Source organism: Prionailurus viverrinus, chromosome E3 (genome assembly GCF_022837055.1).
Source record: "Prionailurus viverrinus isolate Anna chromosome E3, UM_Priviv_1.0, whole genome shotgun sequence".
In the NCBI taxonomy this organism is placed as follows: domain Eukaryota; kingdom Metazoa; phylum Chordata; class Mammalia; order Carnivora; family Felidae; genus Prionailurus; species Prionailurus viverrinus.
Genome location: NC_062576.1, coordinates 23,529,997 through 23,546,679, shown reverse-complemented (window position 1 = coordinate 23,546,679; position 16,683 = coordinate 23,529,997). Strand labels below are relative to the sequence as shown.

The 16,683-nt window shown below is 51.5% G+C and overlaps 1 protein-coding gene across 1 annotated transcript in view; it reads left to right on the top strand.

The window, feature by feature from the left end:
• The first annotated feature begins 1,106 nt into the window (after positions 1-1,106).
• The window catches only part of SCNN1B (sodium channel epithelial 1 subunit beta), a 60,767-nt gene continuing 45,190 nt past the window's right edge, over positions 1,107-16,683 (top strand). The window contains exon 1 of the mRNA XM_047839532.1: positions 1,107-1,168. The gene's annotated coding sequence lies outside the window, so the exon portion shown is untranslated. The remainder of the gene's footprint in view (positions 1,169-16,683) is intronic.

Here is a 16,683-nt window from a genome sequence, read left to right as displayed (position 1 = left end):
TCTTGATTTTAGGGGTGTTGGATCTCTGACCTCCAGAACTGTAAGACAATCATTTTGTGTGTATTAAGCAAATTCATTTGTAGCCATTTGTTACAGGACAAGAGAAAAGGAATCCGGTCTCTTAATGGTGGATGGAGAAGGCTGACTTTTGGGGTTCACTATGCATGTGCAATGAGATACAACTGTTAAACATATTGGCAAGAAAGTGGCTAAAGTGATCATCTTTGGAAACATGACCTGATGAAGAGAAGAGAAGGAAAGAAGTGAAGACTGCAGGAAAGGGGAGAGCCTGGCAGTGAGCAAAAGCTGAAGTGCAAGGGTGGGTTGGGGGTGGGGGGGGTCATTGGGAGGAAGCCCAGAGGCCCAAACCAGTAGGTAGGGTGTTTGAATTTCTAATGCAGAGGTGGGCCTTCAGGGAAAGACTGGGATCTAGGAGTGACCTTGGAGGGGGTGGCTGAGGCAGAGAGGAGGAGGTCACTGGGAAATCAGAGGTGAGCTAATTCCATCTCATAGGTCAGCTGAGGTTCATGGACATTGGGGGTGGGGGTCATTAGCTTCAAGAAGGAGCCTGTTCCTTGCAAAATTGCCTAAAATCCCCACCTTGCCCAGAGAGTAATCTGCCAGGGGTGGGGCGTGGTGTGGAAGTAACAGGGGTGCACGCATGTGTTGTGTTTGGTACACCGCGAGGTAGGACAGAGTGGTTAGGGAGTTACGTGGCCTATGATGTGCAGGGAGGACTGGCGGGGACAGTGACTCGTCTGAGAAACACGCGGGTAAGGGGGTCTATGTGCACCTATTGGGGCGTGTGTGGGTGCGGTGGGGGTCCGGACGTGCGGGTTGTGTGTGGGGGGAGGGAGGTAGTATGCGGAGTGCGTGCGAGTGCGCGGCAGGGGTGCGGGGTGCTCGGGGTACGTGGGGGTGGCACGTGGGCACGAGTGGGTGTGCAGGGCTGAAGCTGCTCGGCCGGGAGGAGAGCGGCCGGGGCGGGGAGCGTGCGCGCGTCGGCCCGCGGTCTGCGCCGCCAAGCTCCGCCCGCGAGCGCTACCGGGCTTCCCGCCCCCTCGGCCTGCTCCCTCCCCATCCCCGTAGCCGCGCGCGCTCCCAGCCCCAGCGCCGCAGACGCCCGGCCGCCGCCTCTGTCGCCGCCCGAAGCCGCTGCGAGGAGCAGGTATGACAGCGACCCCGGGAGAACGCAGGGGCCGCCCTGCCGCGGCGCCTTCCCCCGCGCGCTCCGTGGGTCCCGCCTCAGTTTCCCTCGCGGGGGCGTCTGGGCGCTAGCGGCGGCGCCGCTGGGACCCAGCGTCGGGGCGCAGGGGGAGGTCTGCGGGGTGACAAAAGCGCCCAGAGTGGGAAGAGGGGGAACCCAGCGAGCCCCAAGAGCGTCGGGGCGGCGGAGAGGGCCGTGGCGTCCTGGGCGCGGAGGGGCGGGGTGAGCTGTCGCCCCAGAGGGTGACACCCGCGAAACCCGAGAGCGCCGGCTCCGCACTGGGCGTCGCGAAGCGGAACAGCCCGACTTCAGCCACGCAGCATCCTGGGGCGGTGGGGCTCCGTGGTGTTACCATTTCACAGACGGGGAAACTGAGGGCAGAGGGTGGTGAAGCTTGCCTGCGTCCCGGTGACAGTCACAGAGCCCAGAAGTCTGACCCCAGAGCGTGCGTCCTGGCCTCCCGTGTCAGCCGCCCCTGGGGGTCCGGGGGGACCCCGTGTTGTCTGCGTGGCCTCCTGCTGGGGAGGAGGCCTGTTCCCAGCTCCTAACTGCCTCTCCCCGGAGGGGGTCTGTCCTGGGAGCTGGTCTTGGCTTCGTGAAGGCTTGGCTTCGGTGTGCCCGGGGAAGCAGGGACCAGGGAACTGAGGGTGTGTGGCAGCACGGAGCAGACCCTTCCCACCGCAGCGTGGACGGAGAAACTGAGGCACGGACAAGTTTAGGCAGGAAGCAGAGTTTCTTCCCAAGACAGGTACGACAGGTCCCTCACCCCATGCCCACCAGGGACCTGGATCAGGACAGCCAAGGCTCGTTCCTCCCTAGCAGCAGAGCCCTCCCACAGTCCATGGGGGACGTGTGGAAATGCCCCCCTGAGGTCTCGGCATCTCTGTGGCCCCCACCCGGCATCTGCCAGTGACCCGACCTACAGGGATCCTTCATCCATTCCTCTTAGTCTATAACCTTCCAATCCCTACCCTCCCTGCTCCCTGAAAGAAACCACTTGCACAACATGGGGTGTTCCTTCTAGATCTACACTTAAAACGCATAGTGACGTTGTGGGCAGATGTTTAACAGAAATGGTATAATCCGTCCATATTCTGCAACTTGGCCCCCCTCTCCACCATCCCCAGCCCGCCAGTTACCATTTCTTTGAGAGTTATCCATGTTGCGCATATAAATCTCACCTGGTCATAAAAATTCCCGGGGCTGTTTTCTACTTCAGCTTTTTCCATAAATCGACATCTCTGGGTTAAGAAAGATTTTCGTTCTTTGAAGTACACTAACGTCACAGGATCTGAATTTGTGATACAACGTGCTCGCCTCTCCGTTTCTCACGTGCTTGTATTTACACATGCGCACAAGGCGTCCACAAGGGTACATGCGCACAAGACGTCTGCACATGCGCACAAGACCTCTGCACATGCGCACAAGACGTCTGCACATGCACATGAGCACAGAACGTGTACAATTTGCATACATGCTACCGTGCAGGTCGCCGCATATACACGTGCACAGGTTCACACGTGTGTGCACTACACACACATGCACAGGTGCACATATGCGCACTTCTGTCCTGTCTTTAGGCGAACACGAACACGACACCCTCTCTCGCTGCGATCTCTGCTGGGCCCAAAAGCCTGGGATTGAGCCAGGCCACAAGCTCTGCCTGTCCAGGCACCAGTGGGCAGAGTTCCCAAAAGGGTCGGCATCCAGGGATTCTCTCCAGATGCCCCCAGTGCCGCCCCCACCTTCCAGTAGGAGACAGGTAGTTAGGAAAGATAGCTAGCAGATGGGAGTATCCAAGGTCCTATTTGTGTCACACAAACTTTCCTTCCGGGTCCGGTCTGTGGGATGAGAGTGCGCTTGTGTTGGAATGTGTGCCAAGACCATCCATAGTTTGGTGGAATGCCTGTGAACAGCCATCTGGGGAGAAGCTGGAATGGGGTGGTGCTTGCATTACCATTCTAGGTCCACCGCTTCCTGGCTGGGACAAGTCCCTTCCCCTGTGTGAGCCATAGCTTTCTCATCTGTACCATGGGGGTGAGGATAATGGCAACCTCCCAAAACTATGGAGTGCGTTCGTGGGGTGATGAAACAAAATACTCAGAGCCTTGTCAGCCCTAAGTAGGAAGTCTTGTCTGGGACAGGGAGAGACCCGGAGATGGCCCCTGGGTGGAGGTGACACCCAGAGTCACCATTGGGTCCATCATTTGTCCACACCCCAAATCCAGACTGGAGAATCCTGAGTGCTGAGTGGGCTGGAGGATGAGATTCCTGGCTACTGAGCACCAAGCTCAGCTCAGAGGAGTCCAGAAGCCTCATGGCATCTGCAACAGGTGAACTGCACACCTGGTGAGCTAAGGTGCAGAAATGAAGTGAGCCAAGGTCCCCACCTTGGAGATACAAGAGACAGAAGTTGCAAAGGAGGCCCATGGGCAGCTTTTGTGAGGCCCACCCTCCTTCTTGTATTTTAGATGACTCTCAAATGTTAAAAAGTGGGAGATGTCACATAAAAATCTGTATCTCTGGATCCTCTTGAGAAATCAGAGAAACAGACAACTCTGGGCCCAACATTTGGCTGCCCCCTTAGATGAGATGGGCACCTTCCAAGGTGCCACAGTCCCCACCTGGCCTCCTTCATAATGACCACATAACACAAAACTTAGTAACATAAACTCACAGCCAGCTTTTACATCCCATCTCTGCCACAAATTAATTGTGTGATAATAAGTAGCACTTGCCTCAAAAGGTTATTTTAGGTTTTGAATGAGTCAAGAACCTAAGGCTCTTAAAACAGTGTCTGGGGCATGGTGCATACTATCTAAGTGTTGATGATGCTGATGCTGATAATGGTGACATTAGCCACCTGGTCCCTGGGAGAGCATCATTTGTACTCCAAATTGTGCTTGATATAAATGCTGTGGAAACACAAGTGAAGGAGGAAGAAAGGAAGGAAAGTAATGCTTTGAACTCCTTTTTCAAACCAGATGCTACCATCCTAGATTTTTTTTCTTTCCAAAAACTGGGAGAGGACAACATTTCGGGGACAGATACAAAGAGGGGGGATTCTAAGGTGGGTTTTGAAGGATAAATAGGAGTTTCTCTGGACCAGCGGAGTGAGAAAAGCACCGCCATACAGAGGAGACAGAAAAGGACCTTGAGGGGCGCCTGGGTGGCTCAGTTGGTTAAGTGTCTGACTCTTAATTTCCGTTCAGGTTGTGATCTCACAGTCATGGAATCGAACCCCATGTTGGGCTCCTCACTGGGCCTGTAGCCCGTTTGGGATTCCCTCCTTCCCTCTCCCTCTGCTCCTCTCCCACTTGTGTGCACGTGAGGGCACGCTCTATAAATAAATAAGTAAGTAAGTAATAAGAAAAGGACCTTGAGATCATGATGGGGCTTATGACAGGAAGGAGGATGAACATTTTTTGCATACCTACTATGTGCAAGTGCTGTTATAATTGCCTCATAGTGCCCTTGGGAATCACATCTGTGATCCCCATTTACTGATGAGTCAGAGGTTCAGGGAGGGTAAGCACTTGCCCACGAGCTTGCACAGTGGGTCAGTGGCAGAGCTGGGGTCCGACCCCAGATCTGTTTGATTCTAAAGCCCTGTGCACCCTCTCTGAGCCTTGTTTCTCATCATAAAGCAGAGGTAATACTAGTAAAACCTACTGCGGTGTTGGTTGTGAAGATAAGATAAGAAAATGCACACACCTTAGCATGGGACCTGGCATGGAGCAGTTGCTGCTGTGATTTCCATTGGAACAAAGCCTGTGTGTCTTCAGCCCTCTCTGCACCTCACTCATACCAGATGGGGGAGCCCAGGGAACGAAGGGCCAGCAGGTCTCAAAGTGTGGTCTGTGGACCAGGAGCATTGGCATTGGACTCAGCTGGGAGCTGGTTGGAAGTGCAGATTCTCAGACCCACCCTAGACCTACTGAATCAGAGACTAGGGGTGGGGCCCAGCAACCTGTATTTTAATAAACCCTGCAGAGGTGGTTCCATATGCTGAAACATTTCAGGGTTACTGGCCTAAAGAAAAACTTCAAATGAGACCCCTCCAGCCACCTGCACCCACCTCCCACTAGATGGTGAGAATGTTCTCCTCAGCAAAGGCCAAAGATGGAGGGTATGTCCTAAGACAAAGGCAAGTTTCCCTCCACGCTGGACAGTTGCTGAGGGGCTTAGTGGAGTTTGCAGATTTTGGGTTTTTTGTTTCTTTTTTTTTTTTTTTTGAGAGAAAGAGTGCACATAGATGGGGAGGGGCAGAGAGAGAGAGGATGAGAGAGAATCCCAGCAGGCTCTGTGCTGTCAACATCGAGCCCAACTCGGGGCTAGATCTCATGAATTGTGAGATATGACCTGAGCCAAAATCAAGAGTCAGACGATTAACCGACTGAGTCACCCAGGCGCCCCTCCTGGGCTTTTTATTCTTTAGAACTTGCTCTCCTTTCTAGTCTTGCAGCCTCTGCCCACCTTGAGGGTCTGGAGCGAGATTTGAATTTCAGAGATGCTGAAAGTGAGGGATGCCCCAGGCAGCTGAGGACCCACCCCCTCCCCATAAAAAGCCTGTTATTAGAGACCCTTCTGTGCCTGGGGGCTCTCGTGGGCTGTCCCTTTCCCCGGAGCTCCCATGAGAACATGTGTCCAGGCACAAGTCCTGAATGGTGGAGAATGATCCCAAGACTCTGCACAAAAAAGCATTAAGGAGGTTCCAGGTCATGTGACGAGGAAGGAAGTCCAGGCTGGGGACAGGAGCGTACTGCAGAGAACCTCCAGTTGAGAAGTAGGCACCCTCTACATATCCTCTTGGAAGCTCTGAGCAAGAGTTGGGGTGCCTGGGTGGCTCAGTTGGCTGGGCATCCAACTCTTGGTCTCAGCTCAGGTCACGGTCTTGTGGTTTGTGGGATCGAGCCCCATGTTGGGCTCTGCGCTGACAAAAAAAAAAAAAAAAAGAAAAAGAGTGGGAGGCAGTACTAATGGGTGGAAACATGGCCTTGCCTTAAAGATCAAAGTTTCTAGGCCTGCCTTCATAAAATTTACTATTTCTTGCATGACCAAAACCAAAAGTACCCATAAGCCCGGGCATGTCAAACTAGTAAAAATATTTGTCACTTCTATGACAAAGAGTTAACTACATGGATAAAGAGCGCTCACAAATCAAAGACCAAGCACCCCATCCAAAAAAAAAAAAAAAGAAGAAGAAGAAGAAGAAAGTAAAGGATGTGATTTGGCTAAATAGAAGTACATAAAAAGAAGCATAAATTCAAACAGACAAAAAGGTGCTCAACCATTCTTCAAAAAAGAATCGCACGGCCAAACCACACCAATTCTGTTTCCCACCTGCCAGATGGCTGGGTAACACTCAGTGCTGGACATGGGGTGGGGGAAACCAGTACTCTCAAACCCTGCGGGCAGGAGCACAGGTACCCCTCAGTGGGGGGTAGTTAGGAAAACTGTCGATATTCAAGAGGCCCATACCCATGGCTCTGCAATTTCACCTGCAGGGATTTACCCAGTGGATATCTTTGCATTGGACACAACAAAGATAGTCATCATTGTGTGTAAGAGCAAACAATTGCAGAGTAAACACCCGCCAGAAAGGAGCCAAGTACTGTTACTTGTGGGAATGGCCACACAGGAGAATATGATGCAGTCACTAAAAAGAAAGCAGTAGCTCTTTATGAATGGATGTGGAACCATCTCCCAGATGTATTGTTAAAAGAAAATTACAGGGAATAGAACAGTGTGTAGTATTCTACCATCTGTGTGCATAGAGTCCCTTTATAAAAGGATGAGGGGCGCCTGGGTGGCTTAGTTGGTTAAGCGCCTGACTTAGCCTCAGGTCATGATCTTACAGTCCCTGATCCCGCATCAGTGCTCTGCACTGACAGCTCAGAGCCTGGAGTCTGGTTCGGATTCTGTGTCTCCCTCTCTTTCTGCCCCTCCCCTGCTCATGCTCTGTCTCTCTCTCTCTCTCTCTCTCTCTTTCTCTCTCTCTCTCTCTCTCTCTCTCTCTCTCTCTCAAAAATAAATAAACATTAAAAAAAATTTTTTTTAAAGGATGAGATGGGGCGCCTGGGTGGCGCAGTCGGTTAAGCGTCCGACTTCAGCCAGGTCACGATCTCGCGGTCCGTGGGTTCGAGCCCCGCGTCGGGCTCTGGGCTGATGGCTCGGAGCCTGGAGCCTGTTTCCGATTCTGTGTCTCCCTCTCTCTCTGCCCCTCCCCCATTCATGCTCTGTCTCTCTCTGTCCCAAAAATAAATAAACGTTGAAAAAAAAAATTTAAAAAAAAAAAAATAAATAAAGGATGAGATAAGCGCTTGCTCTGCATCTTTGGGACTATCATAGGAAGTCAGAACTAGGAGAATGGGGAGGCTACAGTCAGCTACTGGACCACATATGAAGACCAGCAGGTTCAGATGGGGATGGTGTCTAGGGAGCTTATAAAAGCATCATCTATATTTTAATTTCACTTTGTATTTGCAAAGTTAAAAAAGTATGTGTTTCCATAATTTAAATGACAAAACATAAAGTCAGAAGAAATCTTAGCTGGTGGGAACATACAAAAGATGCAGTGACTCCTAACCTGGGCCTGCTAACCCGCAGAGATCAGAATCCTGGCTCTGTACTTACCTGCTGTGTGACCTCAGGCAAGTTACTTAACCTCTCTGTGCTTCAGTTTTCTCATCTGTCAACTGGAGATGATAATAACTCTCACCTCAGCAGTGACGTTATGAAGATTAAATGTGTCAAGTGCTTAGAACAGCACCTGGCACACAGTAAGTCCTAAATAAACGTTTGTTAAATAAGTAAATTAACTTGAAACAAGCCTGGAAATCTTAGCATTTTTGTTTTTAAGTGAGGAATTTGTTTTTTACACTAAGGAAACGGGGTCCTAGCCAAGATACAGTCATGGGGCTGAGCTGAACCCAGAGCAAACCTGGGGGTTTTGCTGGGAGGTGGGGAATGCCCAGCAAATGAGGGGCAAGGCCGTAAGAGACTGAGGCTCAGAGAGGTTCAGGAATTTGCAGAGGTTCAGGCCACACAGTGGTAACAACAGAACTTGAATCCAGTCCCAACTTTCTCCTCCTCCACAGTGCCTCCTGACAGGGAATGTCTTGAGGATTGCGGGGGCTGGGGAGTCTGGGGCCACTGGTGTCCCTTTCCTTGCAGACCTCTGGGATGAAGCAAGCCTTGCTTCCTCCTGATATGCCGTGGAGCTCGTCCCTGAGCCAAGGTCTGGAAGGAAGGCTAAGATCTGGGAAGTCTGGAACACCCTCCTTCAGGAGCTGCTCCGATCTGGCTCCAGGGCTCCAGGGAAGACCTCAAGCAGGGGCTGCGTGGCCTCCCCAAACAAGCTCCCCCGCCCTCTGCAGGCTGATTCCTGAAATTCCACCGTGGCTCTCTCACTCATGGCTGTGTGCGGACTTTGTTGATTTTCCTGGTTGAAAGGCACCACCTCCCACCCCAGGAAGGATCACCTTTGATCGTCCTCTGTGGCTTGTGCTGCAATGAGGAGTTGGATGGGGGCTGGATGTTGAGTCTGGTTGGTGAGAGAGACTAGGAAGAACCTTCGGGGTCTGTGCCTGTGGACGTGAAGGCCACCTTTGAAGGTCTTAGGGATGGGGGAGGGGTTGTGAACTGTTTAGAGGTGTGCTGGGCACGTGGGAGGTGCTCCCTAGTGAAAGGAGGGGCCATGTGCTGGTCCAGGGGAGTCCTGGCTTCCCACAGGCCGCTTGGGGAGACGATTCCCTGTCCTCAAAGCATTCTCACCAAGATTTACCCAGAGTCCTGGAGAGGCAGTTTGTATAACCATTGAGTTTGGGAGTCAGACTGGCTGGCATTGCAGCTCAGCTCTGTGTGACCTTGGGCTTGATACTTAGCCTCTGAGCCCCGGTGCTGGCGTGTGGACTGGGGACCACAGCACCTCCCACCCCGCCCCAGGGGCTCTCAGCTAGCTAAGTGCACAGCACCTTAGCTTAGAGCCACAGGCCCCTCAGTCACTGGCCCCACCCTTCTCACTGCTCCAATTGACTCCAGAAATGCTGCACCATTCTTGCTGGGCTTTGAGAAGGAAGGTGGGTGGAGCCGTGGGAGGAGAGGCCCCCGAGCCTCTGAAAGGCCAGGAACACCTTCACCTGTAGAACTCAGTGAAAGTTGAAACATCAGAATCTGGGCCTGACTGTGTGTGTCCAGGGAGGAGTGATGTTCAAGTGGAGAACAGACCACGGGCTGGTTACAACTTGCAGGCTTGTAGGAGTGGGAGCCAGTCTGCCCCCTCTGACACTAGGTGACACGGGTGGTGACCCAGTCACAGGATGATGGCCCCAGTGAGTGGGTCTCCGTGCAACACACATGCAGAAGGCAGAGCCTGGAGAAGGGGGGCGGTCGGGGGGCAAGGGGAACGAGAACATTTCCTAGCATGTAGGGAGTGCTTCCTGAAATGCTACAACATGAGTTTGCAGGGATTCAAACTTCTAGAGGGTTAGGTCGTGTCTGTTTTGTTCTCTGCTTTGCCACTGCAGCCACGGGCCAGGCACTGGAGATACAGTGGTGAGCAAGCCATGTCTCCCAGCCCCCAGGAGACTCCTCGGCCCCCCTACCCTGAGACCCCCTCCCCAGCCTCATTTCTGACTCCTGAATTCCCACTGGGGCCCACCCTTGGCTGGATGGGTGGGGCGGAGTTCTCATTGCATCTTACAATCTAGTTGGCTAAAAACCCCAGCCTGTGACCCCTCTCCACGGTCAGACAGGTCCCCAAAGCTTGTCACTCACTCGAGGTGTGACCGCTCCATCTGGGAACCATCTTGTTTTGCTTGCCTCACTCACAGAGATGAACTGACTTCAGTTTCTCTTTCCCGTGTGATTCAGTTCGTCAAGTAAACGCTGCTGAGGTCCATGTGGCTTTCTCCCCTACAGTGATAATAATAAAAATAGGCAGTGTCTTTCAAGCATGTCCTACATGCCGGGCTCATGCATCATAAAAGAAGGGTACAAATATCCTCCCCATTTGACCCCTGGAGAAACCAAGCTCTCTCAGTGCACGATCTCATTGTATCTTTCCAACAATCCAGCAAAACGCGGTGTAATTATCTAGATTTTGCTGATAAGAAAAAAACAGGCTCAGAGAGGTTAAGTAACTTGCCCAAGGTCACACAGCACTAGTAAATAAATGGTGGGGCTGGGATTCAAACCCAAGCAAGCAATCTGACCACAGAGCCCACTTTGCTCTCCCTATCCCGCCTGTCCTCGGCTTCCAGGTGTTATTTGAGAAGTGGGTGCGGAAGAGGAGTGGAAATTTTTACTCCGTGACAGAGTTCTCGAAACCCTTGGCTTACCCACAGTGTAAGGTTTCAGCTGTTTGCTTCCCAGGAACTACCCTGGGTCACTGTGTGGGTTAGGATTCGAATCTCCCCCAACAGAGAGGGGCAGCCCAGACCCCAGCTTGCGTGTGGCTGTGACTCTTGGAGCAACCGCCCCTCACCTTCCTGGGCACCAGATTCTTAGCCTCTAAATTTCCCCGGAGGCCTGGCTTCTTCCTGCCAGACGGCCATCCAGGGACCCAGGAAGCACACAGAGGCTGGGCCTGCCTCCCAACGACTCAGTTCCAGAGGTTGGGCCCAAGGCCCAGTACCCCAAGCTGGATTTCAGAGGGTGGCAGGAAATGGAGACTTAGTTGGGAAAAGGAGGGGCCAAGGGAAAAGAATGTTACCCCCTTTATCCCTTCCTTGTCTTTGATTCTTGCCTTTCACCTAGTGTTGGAGGAGGAAGGTGTTCACTCAATAAACTCGAATGCAGTGGAACCCACTTTGGAGGTCCAGGGCACGGGAAGCCCAGTTGACCCAGCACTTACAGAATGCTGATGGAGGACAGGCGCAGTGAGATACATTTGGCCTGTCTTAGTTCCTTGAATCTGCACAGTAACCCCATCCAGTAGGTATATATATCATCACATTCACGCCTGTCATTGTTATCACTATCCCCATCACCATCACCTTCATCCCCATCATCACCAGCAGCAATGAATGTCATGGTCACCCACATGGCTTCCCAGACCCAAGGCCCAATATGCACATAGGGCGTCAGACCCGGAAGACACACCACATCCATCCCCCAGAAAGATTGTTAAGAGCTTGCACTCTTGGGCGCCTGTGTGGCTCAGTCGGTTAAGTGTCAGACTTCGGCTCAGGTCACGATCTCACAGTTTGTGAGTTTGAGCCCTGCGTTGGGTTCTGTGCTGACAGCTCAGAGCCTGGAGCCTGCTTCGGATTCTCTGTCTCCTCTCTCTGCCCCTCCCCAACTTGTGCTCTGTCTCTCAAAACTAAATAAATGTAAAAAAAATTAAAAAAAAAAAAAGAGTTTGCACTCTAGAGTCTGAAAGACCCAAATTTGATTCCTAGTTCTGACACTTTCCAGTTATGTGACTTGGTGCATGAGATCTAACCTCTCTGAACCTCAGAGTCCTTGTCTGTAAAACAGGGATGATCTCGGTCGGTTCCTGCCTCTCAGGGTTGTGATGAGGGTCACGAGAGCTGGTGCAGGTAACCCTTGGCACAGGGCCTGGCTCAAATCATAAAAGCAAAACAAACACAGGGAAACACTGGTAAGGGGAGGGCCTGAGTGATTGGTTGGGAGTTCCCAGCAGCCCTGGACGTTGAGGGCCAGGTGCTGCCCAGCGTGAGAACGGGCACTGGAGGGCCAGCTTAGGGCAACTTGAGGCAGGACTGGAGGAGGATGGGGAAGGTCCCAAGAGGGCCAGCCTGCTTCTGACTCCAAGGCTTCCCCAAAGCTGCCAGCCTCGCCCCCACCATCCATCGTGGCATATCCTACTGGGCCTTTCTCCCTTTTTGATGATCTATTTCCAAATAACAGTCATAGTGAGCATCCAAGGTCAATCCTATGCCAAGCAATCACGAGCGTTTCACCTCCAGCCTCCGAGGCTGCTATGAACCGCTATGTGGGTTGTGTGCTGCACAGTTCCAGGGCTGTCCTTCACATAGACTGCATTGTGAATGATGCCACCTAGAGTTGTGCAGTATATACCTGCACAGCTGTATGAGGCAGCTCTGTGAGCCTCCTTGTTCCTGGAGAGAGTGCAGCATCTATCTTGGGTGCCCCAGGTCTGGCTGCAATTCAAGGCAGAGAAGATTGAATGGTGTCTAGATGCCAGTTGAGATACAGAGAGACCAGGTTTGCGGCCGAGGCTTGTCCTTGAGAAGGCTGTGTCTGGCATTGTGGTGACTGGTGATGGTGATGGATTATTGATTGTCCTTAACGTAGATTATCGAGAGGTGATAAAACAAAGTGGTTATGAAAACAGGCTCTGGAGTCAGACAGGGGTTCAGTTGTGCTCTACTACTCTCACTGTGTGACTTTGGGCAAATCATCTGACTTCTCTGTGCCTCAGTCTCCCCATCCAAAAAAACGGTTATATAATAACACAGGTGAATATGTGAAAAGGACACAAGATGGTGCTGGTAAAGCTCTAAGCACAGCGCCTGCCGTGTAGTTAAATGGTCACTACATATTAAAGCTTAATGACGTCGCCAGCGTGGGGGGGAGGTGAGGTTCAGAGTCGCCCATTGGAAGGCAGCTCCCTGAAATCCTGCCAGAGTGTTGAAGGATTGGGGGCCCAATCTGAAGTCTGTGGCCCAGAGCCAGATCAAGCCAATACTTGACCGGGCCTTGTCAACACAACCTTTTCATAATCAAGTGCTACTAAGGTTGCAGAGATCGTGTAGGGGAGATTGTGTGGGTAAATACCGGGAAGGAGAAGGCCTGCAGTCCCGGCTTCCATGCCCTCAATTCATTCCTCCGGCTCAGGGGTCAGCCAACTCTGGCCCCAAGGCCAAGCTCACCCCACCACCTGTTGATTCTCAGCCTGTGAACTAAGAATGGTTTTTTTCCATGGCTGAAAAAAAAAATCAAGAGAAAAATAATCTTCCATTAACATGCAAATTAAATGAAATTGAAAATGGGGAGTTCATAAAGTATTGTCAAAAAACACTTCCTGTTAACTATGGCTGCTTTTGCACTCGCTACTGTGGCAGATTGGGTAACTGTGACAGACTATGTGACCCACACAGCTTAAGCTAGTGCTGTCTGGCCCTTTACTGAAAACGTTTGCAGACTCCTGCTGTAGCCTGGTGGTTCCCAGACTCTGCTGCACGTTGGAATTACCTGAGGAACTTTTGAAAAGCGCTCAGGTCATGCCCCAGACCAGGTAGATGGGGCTCTCTGGCGGTGGGAGTCAGGCATCAGTGTTTTTCAAAGATCTACAGGTGATTCTGTGATGCAGCCAAGTTTGAGAACCTGTGTCCCAGCCCTTCTGGAGTCCCATGCCTCTTGCCATGCCTGGGAGGGCTGTCCCAAGCTCAGAAAGCTTGCCCAGAGCATAAGACACTTTTCCGGCCCCGAGGTCTATGAGCACGTTTGCAAGCTGGCACAGGTCTTATTTTGTGTGACCCACGCAGCAGTTTTTAAATTAGGGAATTTCACTTTGGCTTCTGGGTTTCCAGATTCTCTTGGAAAATTGGAAGTTCTGGTCCTCCCGAGCGTACGTTTCCCAGTGGTGATAATCAGCTGGATATGCTTTGGCTTCATTTTTTTGTGCATCCCCTGCTTGGCTCCTGAAAGCATTTGAGTATGAGACTCCTTGACTTTTTTGTTTTTAATTTTTCTTAATGTTTCTTTATTTTTGAGAGAGAGAGCATGAGCAGAGGAAGGGCAGAGAGAGAGAGGGAGACAGAATCCGAAGCAGGCTCCAGGCTCTGAGCTGTCAGCACAGAGCTAGACGTGGGGCTCGAACTCACGAACTGTGAGATCATGACCTGAGCTGAAGTTAGACGCTTAACCAACTGGGCCATCCAAGCGCCCCTGAGACTCCTTGACTTAATGGTAGGGAACTCTAGGCCAGTGCACCTCAAATTTCAACATGCACACACGTGCCCTGGGGTCTTGGCAAGTAGGGCAAGTGGGGCCAGAATGTTGTGTCTCAAACGACATGCAAGAGGATGGTGATCTGCTTGGTCCCAGTGCTGTACTTTTTGAGTAGTAGGCTGAAAGCCTCATTGTCAAACATTAGCATGGCACAGAGTCTCCTGTAGGGTGGGGGCGGGGTGGGGGTGGGGGAATGGCTGTTCAAACCCAGAGTTTCTGATTCAGGAGATCTGAGGATTTACTAACTAGTTCCCAGGCGATGCTGCCACTGTTCTGGGACCAGACTTTAGGAGCCATCGTTCTTGGCTATGCACTGTGGGCTTGACCCATTGGCTCTCATCTGGGGTGAGGGTGCTCTGAGGTTCCTCAGATGGCCCCATGTTTGTTCTTTCTGAGGACAGACTCCTTGACACTCAGCTGTTGCCCAGGGAATGAGGTCTTTGCTGACTTTTTTGGTCAATTGTCTCTTTGAGAAGACCCAAGCAGCTTCCTCAAGTTCAAACTCACGATTTAAACACATAGTGGGGGCCCAGAGGGGCACCTGGGTGGCTCAGTCAGTTAAGCGTCCGACTCATGATTTAGGCTCAGGTCATGATCTCATGGTTCATGGGTTCAAGCCCCACATTGGACTCTGTACTGACAGTGTGAAGCCTGCTTGAGATTCTCTCTTTGCCTCTCCCCTGCTCGCTCTCTCTCTCTCTCTCTCTCTCTCTCTCTCTCTTTCAAAAATAAATAAACTAAAAAAAAAAAAAATAAAGCCCTAGTGGGGCCCTGGAGATGGGAGAACTTTCTGTCCATGTGTTGTAAACCTCTTCCCCATTCCAAGGAGTTCTGATCTGTGCATCTTACAATAAAGGCCACCCCCAGGGAGGTCTCCCATTAGATACCACAGGGGGGCCCTGCTCAAACAGACTCAAACCCCAGATATGGGGTATTAGGTGGGCCCAGGCCTGTCACCAGAGACTGTGGCTGTTACAGCTTTGGGGACATGGGCAGGGCCCTCTCTCTGGTCAGGCTGGGCCCAGCGCCATCAGCCACAACTGCCTTGAACAAGAATGACCACCCAGTCCAGGGCCAGTTCCCTGAAGTCCTTGAACTTGAGAGGGCCGGCATCCAGATCTGGATGGGTGAGCTTAAGAAGATCAGAGATTATGAATTATTTAACTTGCTTCCTGGACCCTTGAGGGCAGGGATTCACTGACTCACAAGAGCTCTTTGCCCCCAGAAGCCGGAAACCCCTGCCCACTGTCAGCCCCAGGTGGTGCCTTCCAGTCCCCCTGGACGGGATCATACCCAGAGTGGCCGCTACAGTGGGCAGGTGCACTGGGGGGGCTTGGAGAGCCCTTGTGCAAACCCTAGCTCTCCACTCACTAGCTGGGTGACCTTGGGCAGTTGGCTGTGCAACGAACGGATGCAGGATGGACTCGAGGATCAAATGAGATGATGTGCATAAAAAGTGTCATGACCGTCCTGGCACATGTTAGGTGCTCAACACACAGCAGCTGCTATTATCAGCATAACAGTCGATGTTAGTTATGATTATTTAGTTATGTAAACTGCTCTGCCGCCTTCTCCCTCCCACTTTCCTGCAGTCTGCCAGACAGAATGGCTTGCTTGTGCTCAGAGAAAGCACCTATTTGGCAGCAACTGTATTCATTTTTGTATTCAACTCATATTTAAGTGCCTGCTGTGTGCCAGCTATGGTTCTAGGTCAGCGCTGACCAGTATAAATAATATAGGCCACAAATCTGAGCCACATAAGCAACTTAAAATTTTCTGACAGCTGTTTTTTTCAAAAAAAAAAAAAAAAAAGACACAGTTGAAATTAATTAAAAAAATTGTTTTTAACGTTTATTTATTTTTGAGACAGAGAGAGACAGAGCATGAACAGGGGAGGGGCAGAGAGAGAGGGAGACACAGAATCGGAAGCAGGCTCCAGGCTCTGAGCCATCAGCCCAGAGTCCGATGTGGGGCTCAAACTCGTGGACCGTGAGATCGTGACCTGAGCTGAAGTCGGACGCTTAACCGACTGAGCCACCCAGGTGCCCCGAAATTAATTTTAATAATATATTTTATCAAGCCCATATATCCAAAGTATTATCAACATCAACATTTCATCTGTATCAAGAATTGTTAATGAGATTTTTAAATTTTTTATTATTATTTTAATGTTTTATTTATTTTTGAGAGAGGGCAAGCAGGGGAGGGGTAGAGAGAGAGGGACAGAGGATCTGAAGCAGGCTCTGCACTGACAGCCAGCGAGCCCGATGTGGGACTTGAACTCACAAACTGTGAGATCAGCCTGAGCCAAGGTCAGATGCTCAACCGACTGAGCCACTCAGGTGCCCCTAAAATTTTTGATTGCAGGGGGCACCTGGGTGGCTCAGTCGGTTGGGTATCTGACTCTTGGTATCTCCTCAGATCATGATCTCACAGTTCGTGGGATCAAGCCCTGTGTCCGGCTCTATGCTGACAGCACAGAGCCTGCTTGGGATTGTCTCTCTCCCCCTCTCCCTCCCCCATTTGCACTCTCT